This window comes from Monomorium pharaonis, chromosome 7 (assembly GCF_013373865.1).
Source record: "Monomorium pharaonis isolate MP-MQ-018 chromosome 7, ASM1337386v2, whole genome shotgun sequence".
NCBI classification, from domain to species: domain Eukaryota; kingdom Metazoa; phylum Arthropoda; class Insecta; order Hymenoptera; family Formicidae; genus Monomorium; species Monomorium pharaonis.
Window position 1 is genome coordinate 2,488,745 of NC_050473.1, and position 24,713 is coordinate 2,513,457.

The 24,713-nt window shown below is 40.0% G+C and overlaps 1 protein-coding gene across 8 annotated transcripts in view; it reads right to left on the reverse strand.

The window, feature by feature from the left end:
- The window catches only part of LOC105829490 (teneurin-m), a 533,228-nt gene that overhangs the window by 435,465 nt on the left and 73,050 nt on the right, over positions 1-24,713 (reverse strand). The window lies entirely within an intron of this gene.

Below are 24,713 nucleotides of genomic sequence, written 5' to 3' on the forward strand. Positions count from 1 at the left end.
TGTGTATATTATATAATCACACAAAAAATAGTTTTATGTATGTATGTATATGTATATGTGTAACTCAACTACTTTTTATGTATTTATTATTTCTTATACACCGTAATATATATAGCAAGCAATATATGTCGAGCGCATTGTACCATATTGTATCGAACGAGGCGAGGACTACGCTAGATCACTTACGCTAGATTTAAAAATCAAGTTAATGGTCAGTGTGTTATTTCTACGAGATGAGCTACGCCCCGTTGCGCCTTCTTGCCGCGGAGAGATGGGAACGGGAGGACTCTCCACCCGTTTCGCCATGATTGTAGCAGAATCCTCGGCAAGAAGTAATCTCTTTCTCCCGAGGTACGGTATCTCACGGCGAGGCGGAATATTTATTTATGGTGATTAATCACGCAAAGCCGGAGACGCGGATCCGAGAGAAGTGCCCAGAACTGAAGGAGGCACGAAAACGAGCAAACATTAGAAGCGAGACGATAAGACTTGGCTCGCATAATGCCGTGGCGAATGAAACGTGCACTCTCTTTCTCTCTCTGTTTCTCTCTCTTGAAACGTCACCCCTCCCCGCATCGTAGTATTTTCTCAGTCGAACAAATTGCGCTCGCTATACTTCCTGACGATTCATTCCCGAGAATATCGTTGCATTCATTGATCTTCCAACCTTCGTGCGCCTCGGTTCTGACAACCGCGAAACGCGTCCTTTCGTCTACCGCTCTTCTATATTGTTCTTTAAGCGGAGCTATTCGTCACTATGATATTACAGCTGATCGCTAACACCAATTCCCAGACAGATATTAATCATTTGCGTGCAGGTTTACATTCCTGAACTATTTTCCTAAATTATACAAAGCATCTGTAAAACGTCTACCCAACGAGTTACGAATGTTTAATGCCGTCTATGTCGAAATACAAGTATGCTACTCTAATCAATCACCAGTCAAATCTTCAACTGGACGCGTTGATTTATTCTATATAAACTTACTAATTTATTCTACATGGCGTGTAAATGTAAGCATATCTAATGACATAGACACTTTTTTTAAATCAACGAATAATAATTTCTGTATATCAAGGGAAAGAAGCTTAGTCGGAAGGTTCGCTTGATTTTTGCGAAGATCCGATCGGATAGTTAATTAATCGGGGCACGAATCAACAAATAAATCGTTATTCACCTAGAACTAGATAGAAATAAGCGCCGACTACGCCCCAATTCGGAATGTCGGCGACCCGAACTAATGAGCAATTAGTAACAGAGCCGCTTGCTCTATACGGGTACGAACGTGGCCGCCACATGCCTCACGCTAAACATTGCCGACCAGCTGCCTACCGTTAAAGATTTATCGTCCAGCTATACGTAGGCGCTCATTGCAAGAATACATCCTCGCCAAAGAGTATTTTTATAAACTGACGAGATCGTCAGTTTCACGATAAATTTTTTCACGATAATGCACATTAAAGCGTTAAACTCGAGTGGAACTTATCGTAACGTAAAATTTTAATTATTATTAAATTTAATTAGTAGTTACAAATGTTACTTTAACGGCTAACTAGTTAAACGCTCCATTGGAGATTCTTTTTAATTTTTATTGCATTATATATGTGATATAAAACGTGCGCGCGCGTTACACGGTATATACTTTTTTATACTTTTCTTATACCTTTTTTTATATTCGCTCTTTTTTCTTTCTTATTAAAGGAACGTATGTGAAAGATTTATTTAATTGCCTGTACATGATCACAAACGAAAATGATCAAAGAAATGTAATTTGTTTTAATCGGTACATCCTATTCTACTGTAATTGCAATTCGAATTACCGATGTACATATATTTATTGTTATGAAATCAGACTTTTTTGTGAAAATGATAAACCAATTCGTTTTTGATCTTTTCTTTAAAGTAGAACTGAACTAAAACTCCACTTCGTGTTTGATCTCACGATGCGCGATGTGGTTCTTTTGACCTTTTTATGAACATATTTGGCGTCGGGAAATATATTTCGGCAAATTTGGATACGCATAGCTACGAATCAGTGACGTTACATAAAATATCCGACTATTCGACGTCGGATTACAACGGGTAAGAATATTCTAAGAGAAATTCGAGCTCGGGGATCAGGGAATACGATCACCCGCGCGAAATAATCGTAGATCTCTCGCGCTCGATTTATCGTGAAATTCACAATTTATTTAACCTCGGCCGGCAGATAGATAGAAAGAGAGAGAGAGAGAGAGAGAGAGAGAGAGAGAGAGAGAGAGAGAGAGAGAGAGAGAGAGAGAGAGAGAGAGAGAGAGAGAGAGGAAGGAGTGAAACGAAAGAGGAAGCGAGTTTCGGAGCTAGGGAAAATCAGAGATTGTGTAGCAAGGGTTAAGAAAATCGATCGTTCGGCAAACACGCGGACGCGCTGCCGTAGCTGCAGGGTTATCGTGCGGAAGGAATGACGGTAATTGCCGGTTTTGTCTTCCGACGAGGCGACGCTAGACGCCCTTTAGACGTTATGAAGCGGCCGCCGCCGTCGCCGCCACCGCCGCCGCTGCTGCTGCTGCGCCGCCTTTCACATCGGGATTTGACTTCGTCGTCGTCGTCGCCTTCGACGGCATTCGGTTCCGTAATATTAAGGCACAGTCTGAAGACGATGACAAGGACGTGCCACCTCGTGTTCACTGGCGCATGGCACAATTTTACTCGAAGAGCGTCAAGTAATTCTTCATTAAGTACGAACGAATAATTCACGCCGCGAGGCGAGCCGAGGTAGATACGCGTAAAGAGCCAAATGAAAATTGCATCCCTCTGAACAAATGGGTATGCTCTTAGCCAACGCTAAAATGTTTGAAATAATTTTCCGTCATATTTTTGATAAATTTTAAACGTCGCCTGTTATATTTTATATTAAAAACTTTTAATAACAACGTAAACAAAGGAAAAAGAAAATTCAAACTAAACATCCTTTATAGTTAATGTTAATGTTATAACGTTAACTGTTGATATTACCAGAGTATACGGATTAGTAGGGATCAAAGATGCTAATGAAAATTACGGTATGATGCACATGTCGCGCGAACTCGCGCAGAATGACGTTTAGATTTCGTTGATTAAACGTACAAAGGGATGAAGTCTTCTTGCTCTTCAGGCCATTTACAGGGCGAGGCGGACGATGTCCTGCACCTGACGTCGTGAGGGTGGACGAAAGGGGTGGACTAGAGGTGGTACAAGCGTCAGGAAAGAGCCGAACAAGGAGAGGAAGGTCGGGCTAATTGGATGTCGGAGGCGCAATCTTGTGGTCTCCATTTGTCATTCGGTAGCGCGAGAAACGCGTCCCCGTTGCCTTGGTCCACCTCGTGCTTCTCTATCTTTCGCTCTATCTCCATTTTTCCCCGCCCTTTCCACGCCCGGTTTCCACGCTTCAAGCCTCCTCTTTCTCACGCTTTGACTCACGTGGAATCTATCTTTGAATTCGGCGGTCGCACCGCTTCGCATGGACGTTGGCTGGATATTACGAGAATTCTGGAGCACCTTCGAACCTTCCTGGAATTCGATCCACGTATCCCGGAGGTCGCGCCAAAAATCCCACGACTGCCGCCGATCCCCTTCTTGTCGGCGCGCATGAACCTAATACGAACCATGAACTACCCCGATTGGGATTCGAGAGATACGATCGATTAACAATCGAGAATCTGACAAGAAATTCAATGCAGAGTCAATTAAACTGTTTTGCGTCAAATATAACAACTAAATAATTTTTAATTTTATTCAGTTATATTTGTTGTCATATATAAATATAAATATGCACAAGATTTACTTTTGATATAATCATTGATTTAAATGTTAGCTACTTAATTTAAATTGGAATTAATTAATCAAAATAATATAAAATTGTCTAAATTTGAATGTAAATAAAAGTATTTTATTGGTAGCTTTACATACATAAAATTCTTTTCCGTACATCGCGTGGCGTCGTCGGTTTGCTCGAATGGTCGCCGGATATTACAAGAATCTAGACATTGCCTTTGACTTCCCTGGCATTTAATACACACATAACTCATCTCGCAGCAAAGTCCTATGACTCTCGCCGTTATATGTTCCATGAACTAATTACCGTCAAAATTTACATGAACATGGAACGAAGCATTAAGGTTGACACAAAGGCCGCGTTGTTGCCTCAACCTTCTCGATTATAGATAAATGAATGATAATACGTTCCGGACACAATGAAAATGTCTTGTGAAACTTGACAAAATTTCTATAAATGTTGTAAAACGAAATTAATGGACAAATATAAGCGGGAATTGATTGTAATTTCTAAAGACTTTTAATTTGAATATAAAAAAACCGGCGTAATGCTGTTCATATCTCTTTACAGTAGATAGAAAAGCAGACTAATGATAATAAGTCCGATAAGAACTAGACTGGAAACATTGTTCCTCGACAAAGTCCTTTTAACTAACTTTCCCCTCGGCATTAATTGCGGCCAGTGTCGTAGGAAATGCGCGAAATACGCGCACGACCGCTTTGAGCAACAATCAACGATAATAGTTCCCTTCTCGTAAAGTTGTTCTTAGTGTCATTAAAATTACTTTATAATATGAAACAAAATAGACGTTTACTCACACCATAGCTGGCCTTGTAATTGAATCGCGTATTAATCGAGAGAGAGGGATAGTTGTGAACTTACCTGAAACAAAAAAATGCGTTTTATTAACAATATTTTAGAGTCATGCGTATATAGACCTATATGCAAAAAGAGATATTAGATTCCCAAATCGATACATAAAACCGTTTAAAATGGTTCAAATTACATCGAGACAACTGATTTTGAAACCAGTGGCGTTATTCGGTTTGCGATACCGGAAAAATCAATATCGAAGTGCATATATTCGGTATTGCATATTAACTACATTGGAGTAAGCGGTTGCGCGAAATCAATACGCGCATTCCGCGTTTAATAAAACAATTTAAATCAATTTGAGTTACTGAAGAAATAATGCGTAAAATATCAAGATAATTTTAATTTTTTTGAACGTTGTACATTTTTCTACATATTTTGATCATCTTTGACAAGATGTAACTTGATGTTGGATGTAAACATAAAAATGGAAATTTGAGTTACAAATTTATTCAAAAATTTTTAGCACTGTTGTATTCGTTTATGGATATTTAATAAATACCAACACACTTCTAGCTTTTTAATGTTTTCATATTGAAATATTAATTTATATTAAGATTAGTTTACACAGTTATATAATTTTTCGAGCTATTTTGATAAATGAAATAATATGTTTAAAAAGCTTAATAAAAAGAGAGAGAGAGAGAAGCTTTAGTTGTACTTTATATTGGACGATAGCTGTGTAATTTCTGTGCAAATTGATTACTGTCATGTTTGAGAGAGGTAAAGGTAATTCGGACGCATAACAACCGTACAAAGAAATAGCGTATTTAAGGGAGATAGAATGTCGGAAGCAGAATTCTTGGTGAGCAATGGCAAGTGCTGATAGCACGGACAGCATGATCAGTCTTCCATTATGCTCGCGTGAACGAGCCTTTATTATCTAAGGCTTTGCTGTGAAAGGCGCGAATAGGGTCATTCTTCGATTGCTACTACTTCCAATATTTCCATGGCGGTCCCTAAAGAAAAGTGATCTCCAAGACCATCCTTACAAATCAACCTCTTTGTTCGGAAGACGACTTATCAATGACGATAGACAAGGTAGCGAGAAACTATTTTTTTTTCTCTTCGATCTTTCGAAAACCCGAAACGAAAAGCGTACGCAGACATAAAAGCACTCTGTAACAAATTACGCGATTTGTCCGTACGCAATTTGTCAACGAGGAGAAACGAAAAATTGCCCAATTCCTTAACCTTTTTCCCGGAATTTTATTTCTGCTTCTCGTCAAATATTTTCTTTCTCAAGAAAAAAATGTGATTAATAAAATTGAAGTTCTACAGTTTTAGATAATAAACATCCCGAAATAATATATTGCAAATCTACCATCTATCTTGGAGAGATTTTTGCAAAGTTTACAATGATAGAAGATGTCTGAAGTTTCACTGGAGTTATACAATTTGTTCAGAGATCGTGATGTTCCGTATTAGGTTCGGTGGAATTATCGGCAGTGGATCAGCAACTAACCGTAAGAATTAAGAACCGCCGTTGAATCGAATTCGTTCTCGAGTTTCCGAGGAGGTACGATAAGACGAGATGGTTTACACGAAGAAGAAAGTCGTCCGCGTCTTCGTGGCTGTGCAAAGCGTGGCCGCGCGCGTGCTAACCCGGTTGTCTATCTTAACAGAAGTCGTGCGAGAGATTAAGCTATCTCTGATAAGAGGGACCAGGTGGTGGGACCGGAAGGACTGGCGGCGACCAAAGAAAGAGAAGTAGGAAGAAGAACTAGAAGAAAGGGGGCGAGAGTCTTGCCTACGGGTCTGAAATCCGGAATAAGAAGTTCCGGACTGTTCGAGGCTGCGGGCTGTTGGTAGGCGATAGCGAGAGGGAATACGAAGAAGACGGGAGGAGGAAAGGGGAGGGAAAAAGAGTCAAGGGAGAATGAGAGAGGAGACTGAGAGATAAATCGAGGACCCGGGGCGACCAGATAAAAGTCACTAACAAGTAACAAAGGTTTCGTCGTAGGGTTGAGAAGCAAGGGAAGAGAGAGAAAGGAAGAGAAAGGAAAAAGGTGTGCTACATATTGGTTCCATCGCCTTCCTTCGTCCATTCCTTGGTCCTTGGAGGTTTTTGTTCTCTTCTCTCGGACTTGCGGAAAAGTCCCTCTCAGTCTCCCGCAGTATCTGCCAATTTTGAAGTGCGGGTCTTCGGACTACAATTGTTTCTCGCCGGCCATCCATGCTATGCGAAAATTTTTGAGCCATTATTTGATTGATCATTGATCATTTTTAATCTTTGGCATTGATAAAAATATTTGTCCGCATTTTTATTTATCTACATTTATAGAAACGTGGAAAGTAAAAGTAGTCATCATACGTCGTATTGATAATTTTAACAAACTACGATTTGTCTCATTAAAACTCTTCCATCTGTATTGATAAAAAAGATATTCAATATATATATATATATAAATGTAGAGTATCACAAAAAAATATATAATAACCAGAATCATCTGTAATTCGCCTCAGGTCTTTTTCTTGTATTTGTAGCTAATAATCGAATGGAAATAAATAAAAAAGAAAGATAGTAAAGAGAAAGAAAAGAGACATAGGAGAGTAAGAGAGAATCATTTGTTATGCGTGACTAGCGGCCAACTGAACTAAAATTGTGGTAGAAACAAGGACCGCCCAGCTGGCGGTGTGGAAGGTGGAGAAAGTAAGTATAAACTTCAGAAGAAACTCCCGCTTGCGAAGAATAAAAAAGACGGAGTTTTACTTATCGCGCCTCCGACGAAATCGCGAAACTTGTACCCGCGAACTCAGTGACAAAACGCCGCGCAGTTCTCTCCCGTATAATATCTTCCGCTTCCTTTTCTTGTTAGAGATACGCCCGCGTGTCGCTTCAAATATATAATTTACTTTAGTTTGAAACATTTCGCACACGAAAGGCCGCACGTGCTGTAACAGAGTTTACGAATCTGCTACATCCTTCGCGCGATTCCAATTTCATATTTGCACGAAAAACACTTTGTTATAGCGAAAGTTTCGATTGGCTCTCTGGAAATATTGTCGAATTTGAGCATCACATTATGTTTGCAATGCAAGTTGGTAAGTTGCACGAAAAAGAATTTCGATTATTGATTTAAAGAATATTGTTTCTTTGTTTTCATAAATAATTCATCCTTTCACACTCTCTAAATTAAATCATTGAAAAATCAATGAAATCAGTGAAATTACACAAATTTTTAGTGGCATATAACTTGTTAATTAGTAAAATAAATCTTTTAATTACATTACACTTTTAGTATATACTAAAGTGAAAATTATTAAAAGACAGTGAAGTATTCATTAATTATTTATAAGTATACAATATACCACTGTAAATCAATAATACACTGATTACAATCTAGAGAGCAAGTGAAAGGAGAACCACGACTATAGCTATAATATTTTTGTCATAAAATTTTTACGTAAAAAAATGATATAAAAAGCTTTATTATTCGTTTTATTATCTAAGATTGTAAAAATATATATTTTTTTTTAAATGGAAAATTCTGTTCTGCCGCGGTCAATGTCGTAACTCTTCTCCTTTTGGTCCGAAGGTTAAAAACGAGCTCTGAAAGCACAAGGTCGATGGAGCGACGGTACTATAAGGGTGATATCAACTTATCTATAACCTGGAAGGTAAGGTGGCTGCCGACCTCCATCGGCTTCGCAGCCAAGCTCACCTACCTCTCATCTCGCCCACGCCGATACCCGACCTTGATTGAAAAGCAGATGACGCGGAATAAGGAGTTTTCCGGAGGTCCAAGGAAAATGTCTTCTATCCCCCCCGAGGCTCTCCAATTTCTCAGAAACGCGGAATTTATTTCATTCCCCAAGGTCTGATATAGGACGAGGTGAAAAGGAAAAGGGAGATGGAACGGAAGAGGAAAGAGAAGCTAGAAGCGAGCCTAGGCGATAACCCTCCGCGAGAAACATCTTTCAACCGACGTATATTATATATATATATATATATGTACATGTATAAAATTGCACATATATATTTTTTTTCGGATATAACGTAAAATAGATACGACGCGAATTTTGCCGTCATTTTTGGTAAATATATGTCGAGATTGCGGATTGCGCACAAAGCCCATGCTCTTTGTACAGTAAACTTCCAGTATTTTATACACATTATAGTATAGAAGTAGCGTTTGTTGATATAATTAAGAAACATCCCTTCGACAAAATTAATTAATGTTAACTATATCTACTTTATTTTTATTTAAAAAAATATATACGTGCATATATGTGCAGTGTACATTGCCGACGATACGCAGAGTTCATGTCGAGCTATTTAGGATACTATACATAAAACTTAAGGCGTGTAAAGGGAGCTATCAATTCCGATAAATTTAACGATTTTCAGGAAGTACACGGCTCGTACGCTCGCGGAAGAATGAGAAGGCAGAAGTAGAACGTAACGAAAGGTCTCTGGGGATTAAATCGATGCTTTACGGTTGCACTGAGGCACTGGAGAACGACGGAGGTGGTTAGTTGCAAATCAAGATTAACGCCTGGTTCGTGTTATGCGTATGTGAAGAAACTCGAGCCGTGTTTCCGAGAAAAAAGGACTGCTCCAGTCACGTAGATTCTTTACGCGAGGAGCCACTCACTACTTCTTTTTCAAATTACCGCACGGACCGCGGGAGAGGAATCCTTCAACTGGCACGGAGAGAAGAAGTACGAATGCAGAATAAGCATTTCCTCTAACCGAAAAGTGATCGATATGGAGAATTGTCTCGCGAATAATACGGAATGCTAGAATTTATAAACACTACAGATAATGCATGATAATTTTATTCTCGGTGTTATGATCTAACTTTGTATCTAGGTTCAACAGCCTTATATATAAGACACAACAATTCCGTTTAGTAATTCCGTACATTCAATCGATTCAACTATTTCAATCAATCGGTATATACGAGTTTCGATTTCTTTCTTTATTGAAAAATAAACAACAGGTATATATAAATGGAAGAATAAAGAGCACAAGAGTCTAAAAGAGTATAAAGGTATGAAAATAAAGAGTATTGTTGCAAAATAATATCTATTCAAAGTATGCGTTGTGGCGGTAAAACCTAAAGAAAGCAGAATGGCTACGCTTTCGGTCCCGCTAAAAACGTGTGGCACGAAGTAGGTCGCCGATGGTTGAAGACAACCCGGGACTACGTCCACGGAATTACAGTGGTGGTTCGCGTTCACCTAAAGGACTACCCTTTCACGAGAATAAACTGGGTGTTGTAAAACCTCAGGGAGTGTCGTGAGGAGGTTAAGAATCCACAACGGAAGGCGAGCACGGGTTACGACTGGCTCAACGTGAGACGTTAGAGGAACGACGCGAGAGCGTAATGTGGCCCATGTTGGAAGTCGAGACACGCGGTGAACAATCCAGTGTTGATAACCGCACATCGGCGGCGGCATGTTAATGTCCCGCCACACAATCTCGTCCCGCTGCTCCCATTTTTCGTTTTCGGATCACTAGCACAATCACTGTAACTATATCGGTCGGCGTCTCTTTAATATCAGCCTATCGGAACATGCGACTGATCGAGAATCATCTCGTCTCTTTCTCGCATCTTTAAAATTTCGCAATAAATGGTTTGTGCAATAATATAATCATAAATATTATATTAATTTTTTGACATTTTTGCTATATATAGAACATTAAATAATCAGTGTAAAATACTTATATCTGGATTATAAATTGGTTACTCGAAATAAGAATTCTGCGATCCTGCAAGATAATACATAAACATTCGGGGGCTGCGTCGCACTGTTTGCGCAGTTTAAAAAGTTGAGTTCTTTAAATCACGCGTAACAGAATTTAGCTTTATGGTTGTCTTTCGTGGATCCGTTGACCGGAAAACTTCCTGTCGAGGGCATAACGTCGGCGGGCTTTACCCCTCGAGATTCTTCACGGAGGAGGAGCATCGTTCGAGGACGAAGGTTCATCGTTGTGCGCTCGTGCGGAGGACGCGCCGTTACTCTTCATCTGCGAAATGACCTTTAATAGCGATGATGGTGAAATATCGCCGTGGAATTTCTTCGGGCGCGAGGGTACACGAAGGGGTGGCTGGCCCGGGCGCTATTATTTCGTCGGGCGCTTGACAAACGATTACGCGGGCGCCACTTTCACGAGAACTAAGAAAACACTCTCGCTAAATCATAAGGAGCTATTACCGGAGGCGCGGACGCCGCATATAATACACGGGCATTTGGACGAAGGGTTCGTTCAGTCTTTCGTTTTTCGCGGCCCCCGCCCCCTCCCGTGATTTGTCAAGTTCCAAGGAAGATACCTTCGTGTTTGTCTTCCTCTTAATGTCTCCCCTCCCCCTCCCTCTTTCTTTTTCCGCACTCTGAACACTTTCGCTCGATGAATTTTGCAGGAGAAAACAGTCTTGGCGCGCGATGCGATGGTCCTTTCAGGTCCAACATAAAAATTCATGAAACTGGACGGCAACCTAATGATCCCCAGCGCAAGTAGATTGCTTCGTACTTTTTTCGATCGAGATTTATAATATACCTTGGAGAAAGAAAGCTCTTTACGTTGCGACGTAATCCCCGCGGCCGCGCGTAAAAACGTTTAATTATCCTGCTATACACGTGGCTCGAAATTGACATTGATGCGCGCATAAAAGTGAACCGCGTAGGTACGTCAGAAAGTCGTGATTTCGCGCTGCGGACGAATGGATTTCCCGTCGCGTTACCGCCGACGAGTTTTTCGGTGCCCGGGGGTTATACGGGTTTAACACGATCTACCGATAATAACGGGGTCGTGGCCTCCTATCTACTCGGTTAGTTCGATGCTCGCGCCGAGTCACGCAACGAATGTGTCACGCAAGTGGCAAGTATAGCGTGCCCCCGCGACACGACACGGCCCACGACGCCAATTGTCACGGCACGGGGATCCTTAATTATTGTCTTCGGGGCGGGCCCTCCTCGTTAACGGCGTGTATCTCTTTCGATGTCGTGCGTGTTTCGACGTCGGCTGGGGGAGGAATAGGGGGGAAAAAAATCCAGGCCATCCCTGCATTTCGACGCTGATCGCTCGCGGAGATAATCGTCCGCCCACCATTTCACTTGGCCATGACCATCCTTCATGCCACATGAGATGCTATTACGGCACGCTTGAAGCTTTCGCGGTAGTTTCCCCGATAACCTCCCACGCGCGTACGGCTTACGTTATATGCGTTATACGTAATTCCCTATTCGTGAGTGCATTAGAAGCTGTTCGACCGCCAATGGAAATGCACGCAATTGCGGGATGATTGCCGGTAATCGCGCCGGGGTGTGTAGCGTGAGCGAATTAAACCTCCGGTTAGTTTTAGCTAATGGAGACGACGCTTAGGAATGTTTTATCTCGAAAATTAGATGTTTTTAACTTGTCAGCCGGAAGCGATTAAGAGCACGGCGGTTGAAACGCTTAATGAAGTCGGGTCTTTAACTCGGTCACGATGCTTATTCTTCGGATAATTAACAACGTGTCGTGCATAATGTTCACCGGTGCCTGCTCGTCTGAAACCGGATGACTGCATCGGATCTGACACTGACACTGACACTGACTGCTCCCATCGGGAGCAAGCCCTCCGCAGGCCTTCTACAGTCGGTTAGAATTGCTTTCCACTTACCTCAGTGTATCGGCGAACCGAACACAGGCAAGACGTTTAACGCTTGAATTAATCTGCCGACGTGTGATTTAACCTTCCGGTGAATCGAAGTGTGCACGAGATAGCAACATTTGCAACGTGGGAAACCATTGATTTGAACGTCTTGCGCGAGTAGAAAATTACACGGAAATTTTTAGTTGATCGAAATTCGTCGTCAATCATTAAAACGGATCTGCATTTATAGCGAAGTATAAATCGCGATAATCTTTCGCATCATCTTATATCACGGTTGTTGGAAACTAACCCGATTACCGAAAATAATTATCAAGTTTAAACAAGTACGCTCTTGATGCACATTTCCTCCTTCTGCCGAAAGAAAGCGAAAGTCTATAAGGGTGGAGAAACGCGAGTAAAACATTAACAGCAACCGCCACGACAGTACAGCAGTCGCTTGAATGTAAAACAAAGATCACCTTGCGATAGCGGACATATGCCTTGCACGAAATGAGCTATAAAAACATCGTAAAAGAGCAGCCGTGAAGTTACGCTTTCGTGTTGGAGACCGCAAGATTTGCTTTGCCAATGCCGACTGCTTATTCTGTGATATTTCATATTTTTCTTTTGCCTGCTTGCAAATAACGCACGCAGCGCGTGCGAATCCGTCGGGGGACACTGGCTCTTTAAACCAAATAAATTCGTAGAACGATAAATGCAAAATGGTTTGTTTTTATCACTTTAATTAAGAAATAATACTTAACATTTAATAAAAAATTTAACTATTTTGTTTTATTATCTACTTATATAAAAAAATATATTTGAAATGAAATTGAAAAAGAATATTTACTGAAATAATTAATCAAATTTGCGTGTCACATATAATCTACAAAGTTTTCCAAAAATATCACTCTTATAATCCTATCAATAATTTATTCAATAATCTTATTTTTATCGTGAGATATAGTTTTATCTGATGTTATGCAGGTACAAGGTGTTACGAACTTAAATCGTAATAACGTGAGGGATAAAAGAGATAAAAGTTTGAGGAGCAGGGAGTATCGCGAAATTTATGAGCCGTCGCTCTACAGGTCACTGCAGGCGATATTTCGTATTCTCGGCATGCTTTTAACGAACTTCCTTCTCCTTATAAGCGCGTCGTTAATAGACCCAGCAGCTACTAAAAGCGGTCCATGAATACGAATCTTTAGATAAAGACAGAGACCCGGATAGGACAACACGGTTTACGAGCTAAAATATATTACAGAGGAGATGATAGACGTAAAAGAGGCACTAGAGAAAACCAAAAATATATGTTGAAATATATTTCATCTTGACTAAATCCAAAAGAGGGAAAGAAGGGGAGAGAAAGGGAGGAAGAAAGAGGGGGAGAGAGAAATGGTATATTTCATTGCACAAAGAAGTAAAAAAAGAATTTTCGTCCCGCGCTAAAGTGCCGTGCTCGTAAACCACGAGAAAAAGTACTATTACATATGACAAGTGCAAACATTTCAGTTTACACTACAACTTTCGCATTTTCGGGGCAATAAAACGTGACGTAACTAAATTTAACGTCGAAAAGCGGGAGTTCAATTTTTAACATCTACAAAAAAGAAAACATCGTTAAATAATCATGCCAATCTTCTTATTTGTATTCGAGCAATTTTAGAACTATTGTGGGTAGGAAAAAGATTACATAAACGAAACAAATTACAATTAATTTGTACCAATTTTGTTGAAAACAAAAGTAGAAATAACAACATATTATTAGCAACTTTATGAATCTTTTATGATTTTATTAATGCAGTAGTTTCATGAATAACTCACTAATAGATTAACTAGTTGAGAAAAGATAATGAATATTAACAATGATCACTGCTATTATGAGTCATTTGTTACTTGTGATAATGTGGCAACTAGAATTGTCGAAGCGTGACTCGTCGTCTGCGATTCTGGTTAGCTTACGGAATCGTCGCGTAAGACAGGATGTCACGAGCCAATTCAATGGCTCGTCACGTACCTCTGCGGTTGCAAAGGGACGACTCAGCGACCCAGACACATCACGTTCTATATTTATAAAGCAATACCGTGCATGTGTGTATTCTTCAGAAAACGTTATACGAAATCGATCATCGACTCATCCGCAGTTACCACCTTGGCATAGTAATTGAAAATCACGATGGCAGATTTTACCGTTAAAATTGACAAATTAACAAGTCACGTTTTACCCTTCGCCTTTGTCCCGTACTCTATGATTAGCAAGGATCGCGCATTATGATTTCAATCTTCGAGCTGATTGTTCAGAGAATCAAATTCGTGTAATACGTACTTTTACAAAGCGTAATATGTACTGTACAGAGCTTTACGTGAAAATAATAGATCGTAAAACTTGGTAAAGTTGACTGAAATGTTTGTTACGATAAATCTCAAAGGATTTGTGAGACTGTACAGCGAAGTCACTTGAAAAAGTCGGTCACGTATGATCAAATACTTCACTCGTTTCTCCTTGTTTGCATCAAAGATATCAAAAAAGTATTGAATCCATAGACAAACACTAAGAGTAGTACTGAAAGATCGAATCGGTATGTATGACCGCTTGCACAAGAGAATCGTTTGATTTTGTTCCGCTGAGAAAGAGGTTTGGTTTAATGGCGTCATCTTAACTCTCGTGCGACAAACTCTCGTGAAAAGTGCTCGAGATGAGAATATGAAACAGAAATATGTAGGGAGCCAGGTCCAAAGGCGTATGATAGAGGGAGGATAGAGCGAGAGAGAGAGGGGGGAGGATGGAAAAGGTCAAGAGCTACTTTAGACGCGCATGTTCAGTATAATGGGGTTCTTTTGACAAAAAACAGTCGATGGAACAGAGGCTGCGTGTATAAGGCACTCGAGGAGTGTCGATCTATACGTATGCTTTCTCGCGAGATACCCTGCAGCGACGATAAAGCTTTATTATTAGTCGTTATCTTATACAGTGAGGAGTGTAAGAAGGGGTGAAGAGAGTGAGACCGTGATACATCATTAGTACGGTCTGTGATCTACATATTCCCTATTTACACGTCCTCAGAATATCAATGAGTTCATTATGTGGAGTATTTGTGACCTCATTTTATTGAGAGATAATATACTGAAATTCTTCGTTATAATTAATTGCTGGATAAAATTATCCGGCAAAAACTTTTGGTCTTTCTAGCAGATAATAATTATTTTCGATTGCACATCAAAGAAACATTAAATTTAGTTAATCTTCGAACAGTGAGTCAATCAATAATCGACAAATAATTATATTTCATACGTCATTTTTTTGTTGCTACCTAGAAGTAAATTGCAGATCTTTTTTAATTTTGTTCGACTGCAGTCACTTAGATCTTAAAAAAAAAATGTAATTTCTCATGAATATACGCTGCATCCCCTGATGAAATTCATGACGCGGGTGCACTTTCGACTCTCTCTCTCTCTCGCGAAGCGATATATGTATAGATCTGGTACAGAATGTAGCACTCTCAGGTAATCGACCGATCGAGACTCCGTGTGAAAACGCGGCCTTCTTTTCCCTCTTCTCCATTTTGTATACGCGACAGAGCCTCTTCGGCGTAGTCGATCCAATCTGCGTATAAATATACATACATTCATCCGCGGATTAATGAATATTGATGCACCATACGGGCGCGCGTCACGCGCGTAGATAACGCGAAAACCAAAAATAACCGCGGCCGGAATGCGCGGCAAGCACCAAAGGGAAACCGTGCCACGTGCGACACGTGGAGCGAACGCGCGCAGAAATGCGTTTTGCGAGAGGGTTTGTTGCGTTGTATGTACGTACACTTCCATCTCTCGGGACGGTGCGGCGGTGCTCCGCGGCGCTTCACGCTCTTTACGTCGCCGTTGCAACCTTTAAAATTGCACGTTGCACGACACGGAGAGCACAGATTTATTCTCCACTGCCGCACACATCGCGTCCCGACGATTCCTTCGTGTCGGTTGTACCGCCGTCGTATACTCGGCTGCATTCTTCCCACGACCACGCAAACACCGCAGTTTCCCTGGCTCGGCAAAACTCTACTCTTTCCTCTCTCTCTCTCTCTCTCTCTCTCTCTCTCTCTCTCTCTCTCTCTCTCTCTCTCTCTCTCTCTCTTCGATAAAAACTCGGCGACGCTGGAAACAGATAATATCTCCCGGGCGTGCTGGTTAAAGCGCACGAATATTGTTTCCTCGGCCGAGATTTACTGCTGCCATAACGTCAGTATAGAAAATGCTCTTGTACTCGGTCGAACGCGATGCATTCGAATGCTTAACGCGTCGCAGTATTAATATATGCACAGTAATATAACGCGAATGTGTGCGGGAAGTACCATGCAAGCGTTTTAAATTCGCAGTATAAATAAAGGATTTTAATTCCACATTCTTCTCGAGTGTTCAAATCTTTCAGCAAAAGCAAAACTTTTAAACTCCAATTAGAGTTATCCGATCGTCGCGCACTCTTCTCTTTCAATTTTTATTTCGTTATTTTTTCCCCCTTTTTTGGCTTCATCGAGCTATGCACAACGGCCGGAAAGCATTGTGCAACAACATCCGCGTACATATGACATCGTTCGGCGCGAACTTTTTCTCTTACGCCGGCTATCTCATCGTCATTGTGTCGCGCCATAGGAAATATTGATGCCGATGCGTGCGGTCACTTTGTACGAAACGTGTCGTCTGACGCACCGCGTGACATCCGGCGACGCGGGACCTCGCCCACCTCCATTATCATGTGCGTAACGTGCGAGGGAGAGGAAACATCGTTCTACGTACAATCACTATCCGGCGCGTCTTGTTCTTCACGGGTCTTACCTGCCTATCCGCTGAATAAGCAGCTATTACGTCGCGCAGCCGAAGGGGGTTTGGCTTCCCTCTCGCTATTTCCTCCACTTTATGGTCGTCACTCCTCGTCGAGTCGGTGTGACTTTCTCGCGGAAGTGGTTTTCGAGTGAACGGTTGCGTTTATTTATTTTTTTTTTTTTTACGAAAGCGACGAGCATACGTGATGGTGCCCACACGCGCTGTCGTCGCCTTCATCGTCCATTATTACAGCGGCCACCGCGAGCGCAGCGTCTATCGCTGCATATTAATTTAACTTGGTTCGGGAGGGTCGGACGAAGGATGATTCATGAAACAAGGCGTCACACAAACCGCCCCTTGAGTCACGGGATAGATATGCGTGAATTGCAGGTGTTCGTAGAAAAGCTTTGTAGATGGGCTTTAAGATATCGTGTCACGCATATGACGATTTATTGAAATATTAAAGATGTATTCACCTACTTTTCCAAAATAATGAGAAAAACATGAAAAAAATTGCAAATTATTTTATACTGAATTTGAAAGCAACGTAAAAAATTTGCGCAAATAAATTGCTCTAGATTAATTTAGAGAACTTTAAATATTCTTCGGTAAAATATTGTCTCATGTAATATATCTATCTGTGTTTCTCTGATTTATTTTTAGCTATAGGTTGATGAATTAGCAGGTTGATATAGAATGGCGCAATGACATGACATAATAAATAAGCTTTCCCTATTTCAATACGTATTAAAATGTGTATCAGAAACAGGCGCTACTCATCGTAGCAACATTTCACTCACTTCCTGTGTGTCAACCCTATCCAGGGTGCATGTGAATATTTTCATAAAAGCGCTGTCAGTCATCATTAGCGACGTGGCAGCCAATATCGCGACGCTATTGTAGTCCTGTTTAAGCAATTGTTTATTAACTTATTCCAACCATCACGCATAATCCGGGTCACCCTACTTTTCTACACATTCAAACACGCTTCTTTCGTGGAAGACAAGATTTAATGAAAGAAGAACGTTAAATTGAATCAACGTCAATTATCAGTACGTAGGGCTTTATATTTTCCACGAATTTATTATGAGAAAAATTTTAAATCAAGTGACAGTTGAGAAAGTGTGTAATTTAAAAAGCTATACGGTGTATGCTCTTGTAAATATAAAAAATAAATTTCAATAAAATTTGTTAATTGTTATTATTAAAGTGAACGCTATATATTACTATATGTTACGCAAATGAAATTTGTGCTTGTATAAATATTCGCGTCATCTCGCAATGCTAAATATTTGCATAATTTGTATCACGTACTTCAATTAATTATTAAAGATGTTTTTTTTATTTACGTAGAGCGAATTTACGAATAACTATAATACTAATTATCAACGAGATGTTTGCATATCCGGCGAGTTTTGTGGAAATAAGAGAATTTCATGAAACAATATTAACTAATGAAAACGCAATTTTTGCAATACGTAATATAAAAGAGATCGGCGCAAAATAAAAGATAACTCTACATACTTTTGGATTACACTGTCTAGTGTCGTGCACTTCATCCACCAGTGACGACAGCGTCGTTTTCCGCGTAATCGAAAAGTGATTAACGGCCAATTGTTTTTCTGACAAGTCGACGAGCGTGTCATCCACCATTGCCGCTCTGTCAATCTGATTACAATGTAACTGTCGATCAACCGATTTCCCTCATTAACCATATCCTAACGGTCTGTGCACACGCGCGATACGGGAAGCATGATAATCGAAGGATTGACCTGCTCGGAATGGCATCGAACCGTAAGCATTTACTCGGAGTTTGGCCAGGTATTATCGAAGCGTGTTCTCCGAGCTATTCAAATTCTCGAATAGAGAATAATTACTACAAGAACAATTAGTAAACAATCGCTGAATTACGGCAATAATTGTTCTTTCTCCAATTTACATTTTCACATGTAATGAAAATTAATTGTAATTCTATTGAAAAGGTAAATCAGAGTTTCAATATACGCACAAAACTTTAATAAAATGTACGCAAAATATAAACTTTTTATCTATAGATCTTATATATAATTGTTTATAATATATATGCATGTATACATACGTCAATTTTGTTTTATATGTACATATATACATATAACTCTTTCAGATTTATTTTATTCGTGGTTTTTCTATAGATCGAATAACTTTTATCTTTATCAACGAGTAAACTGAAAATGTATATTGAAAGTTATATACATACAGCTGTACAATATCAAATAATCAATGCAAACGTATCCGAAAAAATAATAGAATACCTGCGCTGCATATTGAACTTATTTCAACAGTTTATTGATTCGTTGACGAGTAATCGAGCACGCTGTCTGCTCTCGATACGCGACAATAACGATAGGATGCATATAAATAATGGTAACATTGTATGGGAGAATATTGTCTCTCGCACAAAACGGACGGTAAAAAAAAAGATTTATCAGTTTTGTTGGTTTCAATTGCATATTAAAATATCATGCTTAGAATTATTTTGTTTTTTAAAATTTAAGAGATTGTCACTAATGTCTATAAATTATCAATATATCTAGCTATGCTTTTAAATGACATGTAAAGTATTCTTGATTTAAATAACGTACTCTAACTAATATTTTAATTAAAAAAAAATTTTTTTTCATATATGCATTCTTTTTAAATATTGAACATTCTATATGTAACCTACATATCCATCGCTCAGAATCTATTAAGCCGCTATAATGGCCGTTCCGAGTTCTAATTTGGAACTGCATCTATACGGGCTGAAGGCGAGGGGAGGAGGAAGTCAATCAACAGCTAATTAGTAGCTAGTGGACAGGCATAACCTTATCGGCCGCCGAAATGCTCGCGATGCGCACGGTCCTTCGTCCGGGATGCAGACAGAAGCCACGTGGCGCACGTGCCATCAATTAATAATCGATTCAAACAGGAAGTTCCGTCGATTGGGCACGTCCGACCGTGACAGCTTCCTTCGCTCTTTATCGGATAAGTAATCTATGCGAACTACTTTGCGGAACTTCTCGCGCTCTCGGTGATCTTTATGTAAATTGAATCTATGATAAGCTTATATTGAGCCCATCCGCTATATTGTGATTGATTTTTTTTAACATTTCAACAATACAATAGAGATATGTCATAGAAAAGTGACAGTACATCAAGAAAAGACTCTGCTTTTTATGACACAAAATCTCGATAATCGAAATTATTGATCAGCGTGTCGGAGTTTTACGCAGCGTTATGTCTAAACTTTTAAATTTTGCATAGTGTATTTTGTTAATTATAAATTTTCACTTTTCATCCCAAAGGTGTCATCATCTTCAGAAGTAAATGTTACTATACAGATATCGAAGTGGAGCAAATAGAGCGTCAATATGATATTTATATAAATTTGTAATTTATGTTGAACAATTTTCAAGTACTTCAAGGTTTTCAAAAATCTCTCGCCTTGCAGAATTTGTATCCGTCGAGGCGCTCGTGATTTTTGCGCGCATATTACAGCGATAAAAGGCGTACGTGCTTTGACGTTTATGTTTCGGAATGCATTCCTGCGGGGTAGCGATGATTTACGCTTCGCCGGGAAGACAGATCTCCCATCCGTAGAAAATGAGCGGCCGACAGAAATGTCCCGTAATAAACGTCCCGCGTTAAACGCGGCGACGGTCACTTATACCGTCAGCATGAATTATCCGCGGATCACGTTACAGGGCGTAAGTCAGCTACCAAGCGCGTGCGTCGACCATTACCGCGCCGCCATTAAAGCGTTGTTTACGAGCGACGATCAAGTTCTGTTAACATCCGCCATAATTGATCGTACGTAAAAACAGCGAGGGAATAAACAACGGGTCTTTCTCGCGGGTGCTTTCGCCATCCAAATAGTTTACCGGTCGGCTATGATATTAAGCAGGCTTGCTCCCCACCCCGAGAGACTCGTGGAATTGATCTTCGGAGACGAAGAACAAAAGATAATTTTCAATGACCCTTGCAATCTGGCGATCGCCCGATCGAGTCATATCTCAATAAAAATCTCGCTGGTCTCGCTCATGTCATGTCGCCGGGTTTATTAGCGGGATTGGAAAGTCCTCGGAAATTGCGGCATCGTTAGTGGCATGTTCCCGCGGCCTCCAATCTAGGCGGCTAATGACGACATCCATAGTCTGGTACATACTGATCAAGGTCAAAGGTCTTCAGAGACGAGAGGTTACAACGGAGACAAAGTAATAATGGGCACACTGAAATATGCCGCGCGGAAAAAATGCTGACGAGACATAATCGGGGTTATAAAATTTAACGAACTTCTTTCGTAAGTGCGGCGCACAACGTAAGCCTCTGCGAATCCGGGCTAAGTCTGTAACAATAGTGGAGATCGATGCAATAAACTGATATTGAAGCTCTGACTGGGTACAATCTCCACTCTTGGGAATGCATGCGTCGACGATTTGTCATCGATATTTCTTTTCTCAATAGTAACAAAGAAAACGCTGATGTTGCCGCTGCCCATTGTTCGACAAAAATGTTTAAAGCTTCTCGAACAAAATCTGTATAAGAATTTATAACTAACAATAAATTACGCCATAGTACTGTGTCTTTATCGTTAAGTTTTAAACAAGTTTACAAGATGTAAATTAAGAGGAAGAATGTTAAACAGCGGGCGCGTGCCACGAATTACGAAATTAAAATTCAATACGTCGTTCAAGTTCTCAACAGGTTTTTAACGATCTTTTCGAGAAGCGAGACACGGATGTGGAACGTAATGTCTCTCGGTTCGCACCCGAGCATGACGCGACGCCTCTGATTTATCGCTTTGGCACCTCGGGCACCTACGTCTCGGGCGATTATGGTAATTACGGTTGTTACCAGGTAATTCGATGATCGAAAGACCCGAAGCCAAACGTAGCTGCTATCTGATGCACGGCGGAAAGTCTTTCTTTCGCGCAGCGAGTGTTCGCGAACGAGCTCGTGCGATAGCTCGTTCGCTCGCTCGAAGAAACGGAGAGCGAACGGACGCGAAAAAACGAATATAGCGAGTCTGTGCACGCCAAAGAGAGAAAGAGAGAGAGAGAAGAGGAGAGAGATTTATCGCCCGGTTCTTAAGATATGGAAGGCGGAGGAACTTATTTATGGAGTGTATATGAGAACGGAATCAATATCGGGGAAATATAACCGGCGCGTGAGATAGCTCGTATATGTAGCGCTTCAAATTTTTCATCAGCGGCCCGAGAAAACGTCGAACAGCCGATAAAGCACCGTGGCTGTTGTGATTAGAATGATGTACGCAACGATGTCGACCGATTATTCGTATAGCTCAATAGACACCGTCTGATGACGCAGATTTTTAGAAAAAAACATGACGTCAAAGTTGGTAGAACACGATAAGATTTAATATTTATTCAGGAAAATTTTAATGGAATGTCATATATCACTCTATGATCCATTTCTTCCGCTTCAAAAAAATAATCATCGTTGCTGCATAAAAAGGGTAAAGGTGACTCTCGTTTATGAGATTCTGTACGAAATTTAAATTGAGTTTATCGGGAGATTGATTTTTTAATTTCATATATCTTGATGTATTTAATACAATCAATTACATGCATACAAAATACAATCTGAATTATTCGTCTTTCACTTTTGCATCAGTGTCCAAGTACACATGCGTATGTATTTAAAGTATAGAAATGCATGTGCACGTCTGGACATACATATACAGGATTCATCTTAAAAACTATAATAACGAAAGAAATGAAAGATTCTGATTTAGCATTCGTATTTGTATGCGGGCATTTCTTTTTCCTTTTTTATTTCCTTTCACTCGCAATCCATTAGCGATTCAAGAGACTCCTGTAACGATGTAACGGCAACAACCCTCTCGCAGTGGCACGATAATTTTTTGCCTCCGAATATCCGTTCATTCTCTTTCAAATCTACGTCCAAACAAGTTTGCCGCTTTGACCTTTCAAAGATTCTTACAACCTTCTCTAAGCTCCTCAGCGCGAAAGGGTGAACTTCAGGGACGGAACTTCTAGAAGTCGAATTGCCGGCTCCCAGCGAATTCTCGACGGTTTTATCGGAAATCCTAGATATTGGAAAAGGACGGGACATATCGTGAGAGGATCCGCCATCCTCGAGTGATCCAGCAGTTGCAAATTTTACCTTGTGACATCCCCGAACACAAAATTCAGACGATAGTCTCAATTGATTTTTCTTTTCATAACACTTGATCAAATTATGTCACATTAAAATTTAATGAAAAGCTATCTATATATTAGAATCTTTTATAATTAAAACACGTTTTTAATTGAGCAGGTCGTATAATACATTATCATTATGATTTATAATGCTATGTAGCCAGTAATATCTTATTTAATTCATTTGGTATCCAATAAAGGATAAAACAAAAATATCTCCACGAAAAAATATCCATATAAAACTTTGTAATATTTAACATCATATAATTTAATTGACGTCATAATCAAATAGATGATAATAAAATTAATGTACAGTTTAACGATAATCTGATCAACATTACTGTTACAGTGACGTGACAAGCAGCATATAATTTTCATCGATCCAATCGCGAAAAACATTTGTTGTGTGCAACGGGGAACGAAGAGAGCGAGAGAATGTTAGGCAACTAACTCTGTCAGATTGAAAGGTTGGACAGCCACACAATGAAATGGTCGGTTATCGAGATGGCTCACCATAAACTAGAACGCGTGTTACCGAGTACAAGCCAAAACCCGACGGTAAAATAACCGTACGAAGGCTCGCATCCCTCTCTTTTTAGCTTTTCACCGCAACATTACCGTCTCCCTTCCCGCGCTCCGTTGGGTTGCCCTCTGGATGCTGCGCGATCGACCAGTGACCAATATCGGTCGGTTAGGATGTAATAAACCCTCGGGCGTCACAGATCATCCCTCCTGCCGCCCGTTATTGAGGCAATATTATGTGACACGGTGTACTCCGGCATATCCGTCCCGTAAAATAGCGCAAACGCGAGATGTGCGAGTCTGTATACGAAAACGAGCGTAATTCACCAGGACCAAAGAGTAGAAGCCGACGTCATGGCCAGACTGCATAACGTTTCACGTTCAGCGGCTGATTTAATCGCGTGAGTCCGCAGCAAAGCAAATTCCCGTTACCGCTGGCATGACACGGCCATTGAGACCGATGTAAAGTCCCTTTAGCTTATCCATGCAACATTGACATCTTCGTGAAACTAAACCACGCTGAGAAAGATAATGAGATGTCTCATTACGTTGTAATCCACTTAATTTTTGCCATAGAAAAATGTGTCTTTAATTTATAATATTACACTTTATTAAAAAAAAGTTGTTTAAAGTTCTTTTAGAGTCACAATTTCAATTACTTCTTCATCAACACTAAAAATAAAATGCAAATATATGTGTGTGTGTGTGTGTATCGTATAATATATTATATTTTAAATAAATTAAACTGATACATTATTATAAGTGCAGTCAAAATTCTAATGGAAAAAAGAAATGAAAACTGAAATTGCCCCCTAGGTGTAGATTCTATTAAATATTAAATATATGTGATACCAAAATGGTTAATAATAAAATAATAGCTTTTACAAATTTAAAATAAAGCGAAAATCTAACCATTG